Source organism: Hipposideros armiger, unplaced genomic scaffold (assembly GCF_001890085.2).
Source record: "Hipposideros armiger isolate ML-2016 unplaced genomic scaffold, ASM189008v1 scaffold_453, whole genome shotgun sequence".
Classification (NCBI taxonomy): Eukaryota; Metazoa; Chordata; class Mammalia; order Chiroptera; family Hipposideridae; genus Hipposideros; species Hipposideros armiger.
Window position 1 is genome coordinate 1,366,752 of NW_017731803.1, and position 16,275 is coordinate 1,383,026.

Genomic DNA, 16,275 nt, shown 5'->3' on the forward strand with positions numbered 1-16,275 from the left:
TATTATAATTCCCTCCTTTTTTACCCACCAGGAAAAATGTGAAAATTTTTACTTGGCCAGTAACTGGATTTCTAATAGCTAAGACATTTCCAATAGATTACTATTATTTCCAATTAGCCAAATAATCTTGATAGAGCCACTTAAAATAAGATATAAAACCATGTATCTAAAAATCACATGAACTATTTCAACCAGAAAAGTCAAAACTAGTAACCATATCTTGCTTTTCTCTTAAAATGTTTTACTAATATTTCAACTGAGTTATTATCACAAGTAGTATGAATGTGTTTTCACAGAGAGACCAGGGTCTACTCTTGCAGCAAGACATCATTCATGCATATTCAATATGCCCCTTTAGTTGGAGTGGAGCATCAGGAAGGGGGGAGGAGAAAAAAAATTATTTTAAACGTTGAAAACAAATGTCTTTTTGACCTATAATGGGACACTGGATCAGCATGAGCTGTGTCTAGTCTAATTTTTCCCTGTGAAATTATACTGGAGGATCATAGGGGGAGACAGAAGGCAGTAAATTCCTATCCTCCATCAATACATTTGACCTCGGAGCAAACCCCACAACTGGCTACAGGCACCCACCATCCATCATTGCTCTTGAAACCTGATCTTTCAGAAAGGACAGCTGCACTGGACAAAGAGCTAAGGCGCTTTCTAAGATGCAGCGCCATTAAAGAAAAAAAAAAAAGAGGCAATTCTTTTGGTTCAGAATTTTAATTAACTGCTTCTCTAAACATTTCTTCCCCCAGACTGAAGCTCCACATCAAATATCATTAGGAACCTATTAAAACATTTTTTGACTTTCAAGCAAAATGCTCTTTTTTGGTACATTCTAGGTAAAATCCTTTCTAGCTTTTGCTTTAAAAGCATTTTGAGATAAATAGTGTACTATGCCACACTGATGTGTACAGGCTTCAGAAACATGCGGGAAGGAAAAGTCAGATCCAGACTCTGTAGAAATTATAGCATGTACACAACAGAGTACAAACAGGTCAAACATACACGACACATCCATATTCAATAAACCTGCTATTTTGTCAGGTAGCAATAATTTATAGCTGATAACTACAAACAGCTGAACTCCATCATAGAAACTAGTGTTACTGAATATGGCAAGTCCTACATCCGGGAAGTTTTTTGTTTGTTTGTTTGTTTTTTAATGCCAAATAAGACAAATTTTTATTATCTACTTGGATCTTCATCACATCTATGGTTATTCTCTCCATTTTACAGATGGTGAAACTGAGGCCCTGAAATGTGATATAACTTCCCCCCAAGATTCCACAGATAATAAGCAACCCAACTAAGACATAAATTCAGTTCTCTTTCCTTCTTGCATCAAATGTATGTGTTTTCACTGTAGAAAACAAAAAAAAACAAAAAAAAGGGAGAAAGCTGGTAAAGATTTTGCAATCTTTAGCATTAACATTATGTACATGACATACCTGCCTGATTAAATAAGATTAAATGATAACTGATTTTCAATTATTTATAAAATAGGCACTAATATAATTATTTTAGTTAACAAAAGGAGTCCATTTACAGAAGCTTATAAAAGAAGTCTCCTGTTACATGTGACCCAATGGTAACAAATAATCATTTCATGTATTGGAAAGTACAATTTCTCCTAATTCCAAAGCAATACTGAGAAACGCCATTTTCTAAATGCAATTCACAGATCTCAATTTAGTTAGCTACTGCTACATTCAAGAATATAACTCGAGGGCCATTTAAAAAAAGAAAAAAGACAATTAAGCATTTATAAATTCAATCAATCTCATGAAACTGACACAGACAGGATGTTTAAATCCAGTAAATAGCAACGTGGTAAAGGTCACAAGGCTCCTGAGCGAGTTATCTGAATGTCAAAGTTAAATAGTGTTCTGGTCAGTGAATTCAAAGAACTAGGAGAAAGCCTAGCCTCAGATCGCTGCTTTTTGCTCTTAGATTTTGTTATCAGGGCTGAACAAGCAAAGAAGAACCTGCCACCTCAGAGGGGCCTGGAAAGCGTGGCTGGATTCCTGCAGGTCGGGAGCGAGGGACATCCAAATTGTCTCAGTACAGTCTGGATCCTGGTACACGTGGTCTGCCGGCTCACAATCCGTAGTCCTAGCCTTCCAAATTGTCGCCTCTTTCATTTACTAATCTATGATCCATAAGGGGCTCGATTTGGGGAACAGCACAGGTTGCAAAGCCAAAAAAAAAAGTTGAGCGCTGCTTCTTTTTTTGTAATTTTATCAAAGCTATAGACCAACTGACAAGTATAAGAACTGATATGACCCTACTAAGTATGCAGCATCAAATAGAAAATAATGGCCAGGAAGATACTGAGTGGATTATTTTACAAGGAAGGAGGTGGAACATCGCAGGCATTATTTTAGTCAATTTTTTCCCCAAGCTGAGATGCCTTGAGGAGTGTGGTAGTGTATATGGACATAATACTGACATTTCTTTAATCTCTAATTCTTAAATATTTTATAAATAAAATGTTAAGAAAAGAAATGCAAACTGGCTGTTGATTACATGAAAGCAAATGGGTAATGTATCAGAGGGGAAAACAGGAGCATGGGTCTTAAATAAAATTTTGCAGAACATGTCTTGTAAGAATTCGGTTTCATGAATGTTTCAGTCTAACACCACTGTTATGACTTTATTCTTTAGGTTACGTTAAGATCGAGGCTGCTGCAGCATATAAGCATTTGCTCTTTGACCTCCCCAAGACTTATGACGCAAAGGAAATGCTGAACTCTTACATCTGAGGCTATAACTTCATATAATGAACAATCAGTAAACACAAGCCACATATTCTTTTAGTTATCTTTCTTACGGACTTAACTGTGGAGAGCTAAAACACATTTAAAAAAAAGGCGGGGGAAGGGTGAGGGATTTGGACACGTTGATTTCGATTGTCAAGCCAAGCATGACATTTTAATAAGTATTACCAAATACTAATTAGAAGCAAATAAGATTATCCGTATAGAAAACATCTCCAAACAAAGCTATTTTTTGGTAGAAATGTGACTGTGCTGTGAAATTACGTAAGTTTAAGCAAGTAATGTTCGATAGCATAAAATTTACTGACAAACCCCTTCTAAGCAATCTTCTTCCACACTATCAGATGTCTTCAGCTGATGTGTTATATATGAATCCTCAGTCTTGTATTTCACAGAAATAACAACACTTCTCTTTGCTCTTTCTTGGCAAATCACTGACAATATAAAAACAAATGTTTTTAAACACTGACTTTGCTTGAGGCTGTAAGTTGCCTTTGTGCCATCATAAGTAAGTAGCTTTCCTGAAAGATTTTTTTCAAAGAAACCAAACAGTACAAAGAAAAGGTAAGTAACTCCATAAAGCAATAAGATACTCAGAGTAGGCCTCGCTTAAAATCGAACTCACTTACTCACACTAAACTTTTCAACCAATAAATATTGTTCCTTTAGGAAAATAGGGGAAAATAATACATTCTTTGAAAACTCTGGAAATCTGAATAATTATAACTTCATATTTAGCACTTCATAGATCTGTGCTGATAATATGAATTCTAAAGGTATATTTTGTGGCCACAAAGCTGAGCACACTACATCAAAGGTAAAGTTTATTTTCGAGATTCCCAGAAACATTTGGGAATTAAAAAGGTACCCATGATCAAAAGTTAAATACATAGCTTTCCAGATGTGAGCCTAAGAGTTTGATGCTCTCGGGACCATAAGTTACAGCATATACATACTTCAACTCTCAAACTTCCCACAAATACACACTGAAACTAAAGGAGTGTACTTTTATAGCAAAATCACCTTGAGAAGGCCATCTTTCTGAGATGGCATTTTTCACATGTGATTGTGTTAATGACTTATTTATCCATAGAACCCTTTTAAAAATAGAATTGTCCCATGGCTTGATAAATCAAGTTTGGTCTGAAAGAAATCCAATATGCAAATACTTATAGTGTGCTCTTTTACCAATAGTTACCCTTGTCAGTTTGAAAAACTGAAAATCAACAGAAGAACAGTGTAAGTATACTTGACCTCATTGCCTAAGGTCTATCAACACTGCCATGGCTGGTCGATTTCAAATTTGTGAAACTGACACTTAAAAATGTATAGCGCATCTTCAACCCAGGTCCCTCAAGTGCTGACTAAACTGTAGTCACATCCCCAGATTCTCCCTTCATACGAACTTGCCTGGTCCTTACAAAGCTAGCTTAATCACACCATCAATCTATGACTACACTTTCCTTAAAGTAATTCTGCTTCATTTATCTTTGAACCCTACATTATGCAAATAAGATTCTTTATCAGTCCAGTAAAGAAAAGTTACTAATGTTCCTACTTGTTTATCCTTGACATACCCTGAGAAACTGGGAACACAAAAGGATTTGCACAAATACTTCTGTGTTTCACAGGCTGTATGAAAAATCATCCTTACACTTCCCTAGTCTCAGAGAAGTTCTCAACAACATGCTTGAGAAACCCTTCCATCAATGTCTATGACTAACATCAGAGTACGAGTTAATAGGTTTAAAAAGACAAAACAAAAACTTAGGGGACTGCCAACTTGAATTTTTTTTTTTTTTTTTTTACTGTCTCTCTAGGAAGGGTTTGCATATGCCATACAAGGGTGTCTCCTGGATATAAGAACAGTTATACAGGCCCCTAGTGGCTTAGCAAATAGCAGCAGATGAGGGGATTCCGACTCTTAGTTCTTGCCTTTGAGATACGCTGGCTTTAAATGAATGTCAATCTTAAAAGGCAAATCAAATCATTGCATTTAATACTTTGAGCAGTTTTACTTTCATGGTTATCTACTGAAATGCATACATATTAAAACAGGTCATGGCATTTCATTACTTTAATAACTACAACTGTACTGGTCCAAGAAGAATTTATGTTACATAACCTCCACACACACAAAAAAATATTTAATCCTTCCACCTCTCTAAATGTCATTACAAAAGTAATATATTACATATTTATATATATATATATATATATATATATATATATAAATGTATTCAAGGTACACTTTTCCTCTTTGAATCTCATTTCTAGTATACTATTATTACTGAGGGCTTTAAGAATAGATTATTTCTATGTAAAGTGCTCACTATTTAAAATGAAATATAGATACAAACTGAATGCCACTTCTATAGTAGTAGAAACCTAAATGTATTTCCCAACAACAGACAGTGATAAAACTCACATTGGAGTGTACCTATTTTAAAAGATCTACAATTAATAACACCTCTTAATCCTCATCCCCTTTCTGTCCATTACAAAAGAAAATTCCAGGCAGGCACATTTACAGCTTTTAGCAGTTTTTAACTGGACACAATCTGACAGCTGAATTCATGAAACTGACCAGCTTGTCAATTTCACACTTTGAAAGTACAATAATAGCTGATAGCATGAGGGTGAATTTAAGGAATCTGTCACAGAATTGTTAGCTCCATTGAAAAGCAAAGTACAGTACATAATTATGGGAGGTAGGTGGGAAGGACATTTTCTTTCTGTTGTCCAGTTAGGATGTTTGTTTCAAGAAATCAGACATTGAGGCTTGAAAATATATTCTCTCATTACTACATCAATAAAACAATATCTATCTGCAGCATATAACAGAATGTTTTCAAAATAAGTATAATATGTACTAAGCATTGTCCTGGATGTCATCATATTACCAACATAACATAATCTTTAAATTGGTATCATCTAAGTATTCCTTTAAATTAGTATTTCAAGTCTTGGTACAACACCCTGGTTTTACACTAGTTGAGTGGTGGGTGTGTACACTTTGAAACAGAGATAGAACAGATAACATGTTCAGAAGTATCAGTGGTTGGACTAACTTCCCATATGTGTGCTACAAGACAGTTAGAAAGGACACACCAAAGGGTAAGGTCCACGTTTATAGATCTAGAAGTCCAAGAGCAAATCAATTTGAAGTCACAAGCAGTTACTAGTCTCTAAGAGGCTCAAAATGTGTGCGCTACACTCCAAGTCCCTAGCACAGTGTCCATGAGCATGTAAAAATCAGGTAAAAACCACTAAAACTTTAAGAGAAAATACAGGGTGGGAGTGGGGTGGGGGGGAGAGATCCCTCGAGAATCTTCCTGGATGCTTAAGGCACAAAAGGCAGATTGGTCTGGGGGGATCATGCTAAGAATTTTAGAAAACAGAGGAGACATTTGTCAAGTACTGTACTGGGAGGCGAGCTGGAAACAATACAAGTGGATTGTGACAGTCCAGGTTTGGAGAATGGAACTACTATTCAGAATCCTGGAACACCCAGTTAATGAAAGCCAAGCTCACTCACTCTTAGCGCGCAAGATTTTTTGTTTAAGCGTCAGAAAACTGACTTCATTTGTTAATGCTTCCAAATGAAAAAAATCAGCCTCGCAGATAAACAATGCAAGTTTTCTACACGCCTATTAAAAAAGCTACAATAAATCAATAGAAAAACAAAGAACCTTTGGTTTGCCCATAGCTTTCTTTTTAATCTCTTTCCTACAACTTGGACTTTTCATTATAAATTATGCGTTCCCTTCCCTACGGATAAGTGTGTAAGCACAACAGATTCCCGTCGCAGAACTACGAGCTTTGATTCTGCCATAGAAAGGTCTCCAAAACAATCCCTTTCCTCTATGGCAGCCGTGTAGACTTTGATTCCTGCTATTTCTCTTTCTCCCCACTAGTTCAGAGAAAGCAAAGAAAAAAAAAATCGCCCCCTCACCATAACCAGCCCTTAAAACAGTCATCACTGGCTCTTAAAAAAAAAATGCAGGGGCAAAATCTCTGGGTAGGGTCGGATTGCCCCAGCGCTCCACCGTTTCCCCGATACTACGCCCACCCCAGGAGGAGAGAGCGGGGGTCGCACAAATCGGCACACTCAAACACCCTCCTTCTCTAAAATTGCCACTTTCCCTGGTCTGAGCTTTTAAGCGAGGGACGAAGCGTGCAGGGGAGGACCTCTGCCCAAGGAGGTTCAGAAGAGCAAACTGTGTGCGCTCCGGTGCCCGGGCGCGGGGCTCGCGGGCGCGGGAGTGTGTGGCTCCGGCCGGAGGCGCCGGCGGCCGGAGCCCGCTCAGGGCGAGCCCAGGGCTCAGAGAGGGGAGGACCCAGGGCGGGAGGCGGACCGGGTCCGCTCAGGGGACGTACCTGCTCATGTTGTCGCCGGGCGGCCGTCGCCACCGCCTCCCGCGCCGCCACCAGCACTTTCCTCCAGCGCCTTCGCGCCCCGCCACCGCCGCGCAGCCCACGCCGGCCCAAGCCACCGCCTCCGGGCGGACAATTTAATCCCGCGGAGCCGCGGCCGCCGACGCGGGAGCCCCCCTCACCGCTGCCGCCGCCCGGCCCTCGTGCGGCCAGCCCAGTCCAGAGCGAGGAAGTGGAGGAGAGTCAGCGAGTGAGTCCAAAATCCCGAAATCCAGCATCCAAGGGAGCGCGTCCCCCCGCCCTCCCTCCACCCCTACTCCCTTCTCCTCCTCCTCCTCCTCCGCCTCCTCCGCCTCCTCTTCCCGGGCCGTCCTCCTGGCCCTTCTGAGCCCGCGGCTGGCGCGGCGCTTTCTCCTCCTCTCGCGCCTCCTGCTCGCCCAGCGCTCGCTGCTCCGGCTGCCGCCGCCGCTGTGTGTCTCCTCTCCCTCCTCCTGCTGGTCTTCCTCCTCCTCCCGCGCCTTGCTGCTCTGCCGCTCGCGGCTGGGGGCTCCCGGGCCGCGTCTGCTCTTCTCCCTCCGCCTCTCTTGTTTGCTCCTTCCTGCTGCTGCTTCTTTTCAAGAGAATTCTTTGGCCACAAATAGCAACTCGGCTCCCCCCCTCAGCGCCTCCCTCCCCTTCCTCTCTTCTTCCCCCCAAAAGTGAAGCGCACGCGAGAGGTAACCAGAAACTGAGGCCGGCGCGGGTTGGGGAGGGGAGACGGCGAGAGGGGGCGAGGTGACGCCTGCAGACCCGCCCGAGCAGAGTCAAGGCCAGGAGGTGGGATGGCCGGTCTAGCCCAGACTTTGGACCTGGCTTGAACCCGGTGGGTATGGTTGGAGGCGAGGTGGTTTGGTGGGGAAATTAAATGAAAAAGCTTAAGAAAGTGATTGGAAAAGCTTCTCTCTTTGTTTCCTTGTCTGGGTGATTTCTAAAATCCTCGTAACATGCTGGGGATCCCACGGAATCGCGGTGCCCCAGCGCTGGGGAATAGTGTGTGCGCGTTGCCAGTATGAGTGTGGGTGCGCCCGGGCGCGGTGAGAGCCAGGCCCGCCGCGCCCGCTGGCAAATCCCTGAGTCTGGACCACTGACCCACTGAAAGGGCCAGAGAGCTGGACGAAGGAGGGGCAGGCAGAAGAGCTGGGCAAAAGAGGTACACACACACACACACACACTCTCTCTCTCTCTCTCTCTCTCTTTCTCTCTCTCTCTCTCTCTCTCTCTCTCTCTCTCAGAGGAGGGGACGGGGTGACGTCACTCCCCAGCATCCATCCACCAGGCCAGAAAAGACCCTCTTTAACAAATTCACACATCTCCTAAGAGATGCACACCCAGACGCTTCCTGCTCTTCGTCCTGGTGCATAGGAGGAAAAAATGCTGGTCCAGCCCCCATACAAAGCAGTTATAACAATATAAGGAGCATGCATTGATGAGACAGTTTGGGTCCACCCCTGTTCACCTTGGCAGCTTCATTCCGGGATGCTTGTAGGATCCACTCTGGAGTCAGAGAGTAAGAAATCTTAGGGTAATACCCTTGCTTCGCTTCCATTCCACTTGCTTTTCTGATGTTGGAAATGCAGGGCCAACCCCTTGCTCAGAAGGACACCATTGAAATGTTCTCCCTAGACATGCACCCAGCTTTTGGGCTACACCAGCTTCATCCACAGGACGCTTTATCCACAGAACACACTGTGCGGACTGTTATCTAAAAAGTGAACTTTAACTTTCACTCCTTTGAAGATCTCCAGAATGTGGAAAATGTCAGCAGCTGGAAGCCACCATTGGCAATTAGCTGGCCTACCAAAATTTTATTACGAACTTGGTCAGAAAGGTTAAATAAAGCACAGGTAGGGCCTCCAGCCACCTCCCTTGCTCATCCTGTGTTCAGGCCAGGACATATACACACAATACTTAACTCCTGCAGATTGGAGGCTGTCTTTGAAAGGGCAAAGGTAAGCAGAAAGCCTTAGATTCAGCTTAATGATCCGGCATCCTGACTGTTGTCTCAAGCTGCCAGTTTGTTTCCACCATCTGCATGCTGTGCTTCTGAAAGGCACTGAAGGATTGTTCAGTAATCCTCTGCCCGCTGTGTGCTCCAAAAAGAAGTCACGAAGTTTTGAAAGGAGTCTTGCTAAATGAAGTTTAGTTTTCCAGCAATTTGAGGGGAAGTGGGGAGGACCATCTTGGCATGACTTCCTTGTTTTTGTTGTTATTTGTTTGTTTGTTTGTTTGTTTTATGGTTAGCCCCATAGTGCAAATCAAGAAGAAATCTATTCCCATGCAAACTTCCAGTGCCAGGGCTACCCTTCAGTCTTTCTGATGACACGAGGAGCTGCAAGGCAGAGCAGGTGTGATGGACACCTGCCCTCCCCCTCCCCCCGCCCCTGTGCCCTAAGGATGGATCCAGAAATTTGAGCTTCCACATGGATGATTCTCACTCAAGGTGTAAACTCTGATTTGGCTTTCTCATTTCCACATCCTTCCCTATAAACTGATAAGTCCCATTTTGTTCTTGCAAAGTTGAATACTAGGAGAACAAACAAACAGTTTTTAAAACTCTAATACACCTCTGCTGTTGTCGTTGGTAGAGAGACATACATTCCTCTGCCTCATTTAAGAAGATCTAACCACATCTGACGTTATTTACGAAGATCCCAGCTGGAACATCTGACTGCTATCTGGGAGCATAGTTGAAGCACTATCATCATCCCCCAACTGGTAGCAAGTTAGACTAGCTAGAGAACTTAGTGGTCATCATTACTAGGGTGAGCAATAAGCAGGTAGAAAAGTGACCCAGAAATCAAAGGAGATAGAGGATACTACCAGTAAATTACATAAGCCCAAGAAACCAACTTTCCTAACACCATGAGGTCCTAGATGTTCCTGCCCTACTACAAGCAAATATCTAGGAAGAAGAAATAGGTGTGGGAGGAGGTGACTAGACAGTCGGAGCTATTACTATACAAAAGAAACAGCATTGTGCAGGGTGCTGCTGCTAAGGAAGAGGAGATAGAGCAGAAGCAAAGAGAGGTGCCAAACTTTCTCTGCACATGTGAGTAGTGGCGGGAGTGAGGCTGCAGCCCGATATACATATTCAGAGCAGGTTTGTAACAAAACAGCACCCTGTGGCATCGACTATAACCTCTGGGGTAGTTTCCCATTTGGAGACTACAACATCAGAAGTCAAACAACATCAGAGGTAGGCTAGCCATCTGCTGAAATCACATCATTTTACAAGTAAGAAAACAGAGTCCGTGAGAATTTAAGGTGACCCAAAATTTGGCAACAGGAGGAGTACAATAACCCAGGCATTATGACCCAGTGTTCCCATCCCCTCCAACTACCTCCCAGTTCTGGATCAAATAAGCCATTGTTTCAATTTATCAATGAGCGATAAATAATGGATATTTTAAACCTATAAATACTTACAGGAAGGAAAATGAAGAAATGGGACTAGACACTTCCTTAGTTCCTTTCCAGCTCTAACGTTCTGTGATGAATAGTACACCGGAGCCTTCCTACAGCACAACCCCCTCTAGTGCATAATTCAGCATACGATGAGTATGAGTCTATTTTGGACCCCATCCAAGAGAGTTAGTTCCTAGAAGCACTCAGAAGATTTTATTCTCATCTATCATGAAGCATCCTAAAAAGACGACTAAAAATAATCTTAACGACAATAATAACCATTTTTTATACTTGTATTGTGTACTAAACATCACGGTATCCCACTGTTTTCAAAAGGTACCTTTTGTGGATCAGGAATCTAGTGGGTCATGGCCAATTTTTTTTTAAGCAAAAAACAAAGAAATGAAATCAGGAAAGGAAAGAACAAAGAGTGCATTCCATGTACTCTTTTTGTGTTGTTTTGTAAAACGTTTTAATCATTTGGCTAGTGATTAAAAGGAAAAGTTTCAATCTTAACAACTGTCCTGCTACTTAAGGATTATTAGCCCCATTATGTAAGTGAGGAAACAGGAACAGAAAGGATAAGTTATTCTGCCAAGCTAATACAGCTAGTAAGTGGCCAAGATAGAATTTTGAACCTACATCGGTTTGACTTCAAATCATTGTTTTTACTTCTAGTCGGGTTATAAATTATTAACCAAGTTATCAAATAATTGTTGCTGATTATATTTTCTTTGTGAGAGTGGCAGCGGTTGTATTAGATTCAGTTAGAATGGAGAAACATGACATAGGTTCAAATGATGTGCTCTGAAGACAGTTGTATAAGGCAATGAAATGAATATGTGAGGCCTCTTCCTACAGGTGCTACCTGTGTCTAATATGCTTCATTAATTTGCTGCTAAATGCATAAATGGGATAATGATTAGTAAATAATCAATCCTCAAATAATGTAAATATTATTCTCCTTGTGTGTTAAAATGTTTACTTGAGAGTTTTTCAAATTTAATTCCTATAGAATTTCTCAGCAGATTCCTGCTTATCCCAAACACGGAACTGGCACATGACAATGATAAAACAAAAATATATATAAAACACAGTCCTTAAACAGAACAATATTTTAATTCACTTGGGAACACGAGATATACATACATAAAGTAATAAGACTGCACTATAATTCCACCTACATTGTGAAGAAGAAAGGTAGACAATAACTCAGGTGCCATGCTAATTTTTGATTCATATAGTCCTGTGTATTCTACCAGTAACATTGCAAGTATAGGTGCTGTCATTTCCATTCCTTGGATTTGAAAGCTCAAACTCAGAACCAGAAGGTGACTGACATGAGCGTCTAATCCTGGTCTTTCTGATTCTACTACTCAATGTCTCTTTACAAACAGGTGGACTTCCAGTGGACAAAGAGATGGTCAGAGATTTTGAGACATCCTATGCAAACGTTCACACTTTTCTCTATTTGGAAGACACATGGTTTCTTTTTCTGCAGGGCAGCTTTTGTTGTTGCTGTCAGGCAGGACTGTTCCCTTAAAGGGAAGAAAGGCCTAAACAAGCCAGACTCTCTGTCCTGATGCTGTTCAGTTGGGCTGCTGCATCTCACCGTCACCTGCAGTGTGCAGAGGACGTCATGGTACGATGCTCTTTCCCATTGGCTCTGCTACTGGAGATTACAGCATGCGACTGTGACAAATGGATATTCCCATTACATTCTGTAGTAGAGTGGGACATTCCATTAACCACTGGCACCATCCCAACCCAAGTGAGACGTTGGGTCATTTTTTTTTCTTATGAACAAAAAGTAAAGAGAAAAAAACAAAGGATATACTCTAATTACCCTTCCTATTTTTTCTGGTTGCATGCATTATGATAGCCGTATATTACAATTATTTATAATTAATATATGACAAGCTGTCAGCTAAAATTTAACAGGTGATTTGTCAAGAAGTCCCATTAATTCATACATTAAGCAATGCGATTTCAATACTTCCTAACAATAAAATGGTGTTTTGGTTTTGTTGTTTTAAATCTATTGTGTTTCAATATTCAGAGACCACCCGTCTTTATATATTTGCAGCATCTTTTAAAAATACAACGATTGCTAACAGAAATGGGCACTTTGTTAGTAATGTAAGGAATAAGCACATTTTTTTTTTGTCAGTTTAACCTTTAAATGCTAATATTTTCACCGAGGAAACTAATTGCCTAGTGTTTATTTTTAAGTTTTAAACTTTTATGGTTTTTTTAAACATTTTTTTTCAAATGATGGCTTTGGTAGTAAAGGCAAAACTGAATGGAGAGGAAAGTAATTGCAGTTACTTATGTGCCATTTAGCCTTTGTATCTTCCACTAGAGAATTTAGAAATGAACGAATATTTTAAGATACAGAAAAAGATGAAGAAGTCGCCAGAATGCTAGTAATTAATCACTCAATAGAGGGGAAATCTACAGAGACCAAAAACTGATGAAGCAGGCTCCATTGTGCTGAGTGGCACAAGAATGGGGCTCACGATGGAAATGAATCATGGGTACTTGGGAGGCATAACAAGATTTTTTCAAAGAGAAAAAGCTTGGGTTCAATATCTATAGAATATCACGTCATGGGACATAACCAGAAATGAAGTTAAGTTTCAAACTACTATTTTATGGTTGGTTCGTGGCCAATCAAAGTTTGCACAGTAGCCCCACCCCCACCCCGCCTCCCCTCAGGGATATGTCCCAAGACCCCCAGTGGAGCCCAAAACCACTAATAGCACTGAACTCCATATATAGTTTTGTTTTGGTTTTTTTTCCCTATACATCTGTATCTTTTCCCTTAAAGGAAGCACTTGATGGCTTCTCTTTGGCATACTACTACTCTTGCCAGCATTACTACTTTTGCACTTTAGGGCCGTTATTAAATAATATAGGGATTACGAGTTACTTTGAACACAGACACTGTGATACCACCGCAGTCGATCTGTTAACAGAGACAGCTACTAAGTAACTAACGGAGGGGAGTGTATATGAGCGGATATGCTAGACAAAGGGATGATTCACAGCCAAGTGGGTGAGAGCAGGAAAGTGCAAGATTTCATCACCCTACTCAGAATGGTGCACAATTTAAAACGGATGAGTTGTTTATTTTGGGGTTTTTTTATTTAATATTTTTTATTTAATATTTTCAGAGCACTGTTGACTATGGGTAACTGAAACTGCGGAAAGCAAAACCACGGATGGGGGGACTACTGCACCATTTAAGAAGATGACAGAAAAGCAAAGCAGCATTTGTTTAACATTTCATTTTCACAAGGCTGACTCTTATCTTTCGAGAGTGGAACATGCTGCAGGATATTAATGACTCGCAATCAAGTACTGTAGAGGGTGCTGAATCTCCTTAATGAAAGAATGTGCTTCAAGATTCAATGGTTAGGAAGAGAGAAAAAAGAAGAAGAAAAAATAGAAGAACCTGAAGCACAGCAGTTTTTCAAAGCTAATAAGACTTCTGTGTCCACCAACCAAGTTTAATTTTCACATTTTTAGCAAGAAACCCACACAGAGTCATAAAATTGTGTTTAAAGGGTCTTTCAAAGAGGGTTTCAGAAAATGATCTTCAGAAACTCACTCAGAAGCAAAAGACCACGAGTTGATTTTCATGTAATGGGGAGTATATCTCTTCACATGGTAGGGGTTATAAATGACCAGTAACAAACTAGCCCTTGTATCCTGGGCCGGGATCTCTGTTATACTATCTCACCTTGCTTCCCAGAGGCAGCAGTGTCTCCAGGTGTAGCTGTGGATGCTTCTCCATGCATTCAGGAGCAGTTTTCCAAACAGTGAATGTACCAGAGACATCAAGACTGCTATTCTTCAATCACTTTTCAAACCTTTATCTTCATCTTATACTTCAATTATGTCACTTAACAATTTCGATTGGGTACACATACTCAGTGTAATGTTCTCTCAGCTGTTTGAGAGCAGTTTTGTGTGTGATTGGAGCCCAAAGCTCTTATCATAGTGCTTTAAGCGCTACAGGGACTCCATAAATGTTTGAGGCAGTCAAGGAAGGGAAGGATGCAGACAGGAAGAAAGAAACAGGGAATGAATTGGTTGTCAATTGCCCTTTTTAGATGAAGTATCACTGTCTTTGCAAAGCTTCCTGCAGTCCCCGATGTAGAATGAATTTGCCCTGACTCTGGTCTCACATTGCTTGTATTTTTATTGTACCCCATTAAGCTCTGAGCACCCCCATACTCTTTATATCACCGTCAACAAGCACAGAACCTGGACATAAGCAGATCCCAAAAGATTTCTGCCAAATGAATCAATGGATGATAACATGGGCTTAGGTATCTAACCCTGTGGCTGCTTAGATGTTACCTTAATATTCCTCCTTATTGGGCCACAGTGAAAGGTACTGTGACATAGAGTTTGGTCAGAGTTAGTTAGGCCTCACCAAATAAAACACACCACAAAATGTCACAGGCAAGAAATAATAATAAAATTTAAACAGGAGTAGAGAGATAGTAGTTCCACAGAATTCTTAATGAGAGTAATTACAAACTTTTGTGTTTTTTTATAAGATGTCAAAACAATTTATCAGTTTAGTAGAAGTAAACCCTTCATATTTCTGACTGATACTGAAATTTTCAGTTTTAACTAGGTACATTCTATTAGGTGGACAGAGCATTCAGTTGACTGTAAACATTTTTATCCTATATGATCCTACGAGTATATTATTCCAAATCATCCTGATTTTCAAAATTCATTGACTACATCTCCAAAATTACTAGTAACATTAAACAGGTTCAGCAGAAATTTCAAGAGGCAAAACAAAAACTAGTCTTTCCCACATGTATAATTTACTTTAAACAGTCTATTCAAGCCAGTGCTTATTTTATATATGTGGAAATACCATTCTTGCTTATTTACTTGTTTTCAATGCTTTAAGGTCATGTTTTTTTTTCTCCTTTTCTTACCAACAAAACCCTATCTTTCCAATACAAACCCTGTATCATTCTTTGTACTAGTACAGTATAATATTTTTTTCCTATATTCTTCTGCTCCTAATCTTTTACTGATTGACCTCAATCCATTCCTCACTGTGCTGCCCAATTAACTTTAATAAAGCACAAGTTTGATTATATAATTTCCATAATTAAAAATTTCAGTAGTTCGTTATTACTGACCAAACTAAGTACAGATAGTCTACCAGCATTCAAAACTCACTGCAGATGGAATGGTGCCTGAACCCACTTTTCCACTCTAACTTTCTACCTCTTCACTACCAAGACCCTGGACTCCAGAATTGTCTTAACAAACTGTACATCTTTCTTACCCAGCCAGAAAGTTTTCCTATGATCAACTATTTGTGAAACGCCCACCCATCCTTTAAGGATCATCTCATCAAATAGTTGTGTCTTTTTTCCATCTGATTCTTCTACTCAGATATGAGTACTACTTCCTTTAAAACATCTGAATCTTCAAATCACTCTTATGCTAAATAACATTCTACTGAAATAGGATGAAAGGTGAAAGAGAGCACTCACTGCCAAGATGTGTTCCTTGGCTAATTTTATTGCTATCGATCCATTGATAGCGATGGTAACATGTTATAAATAAGAAAATGCACTGGAGGAAGTCAATGGGAAATCATGCAAACTTATGTTTAATCACACCT

General features: G+C 40.4%; 1 protein-coding gene across 41 annotated transcripts in view; it reads right to left on the minus strand.

The window, feature by feature from the left end:
* Positions 1-16,275, minus strand: part of PTPRD (protein tyrosine phosphatase receptor type D) — a 693,301-nt gene that overhangs the window by 519,364 nt on the left and 157,662 nt on the right. For 12 of the 41 annotated variants that reach the window (XM_019665805.1, XM_019665823.1, XM_019665800.1 and 9 more), the window contains exon 1: positions 7,167-7,406. The exons of 1 other annotated variant lie outside the window; for it this stretch is intronic. The gene's annotated coding sequence lies outside the window, so the exon portion shown is untranslated. Of the gene's footprint in view, positions 1-7,166; positions 7,409-16,275 lie in introns of those variants that run through there. 28 more of the 41 variants (XM_019665787.1, XM_019665791.1, XM_019665789.1 and 25 more) reach the window with 7 other exon arrangements.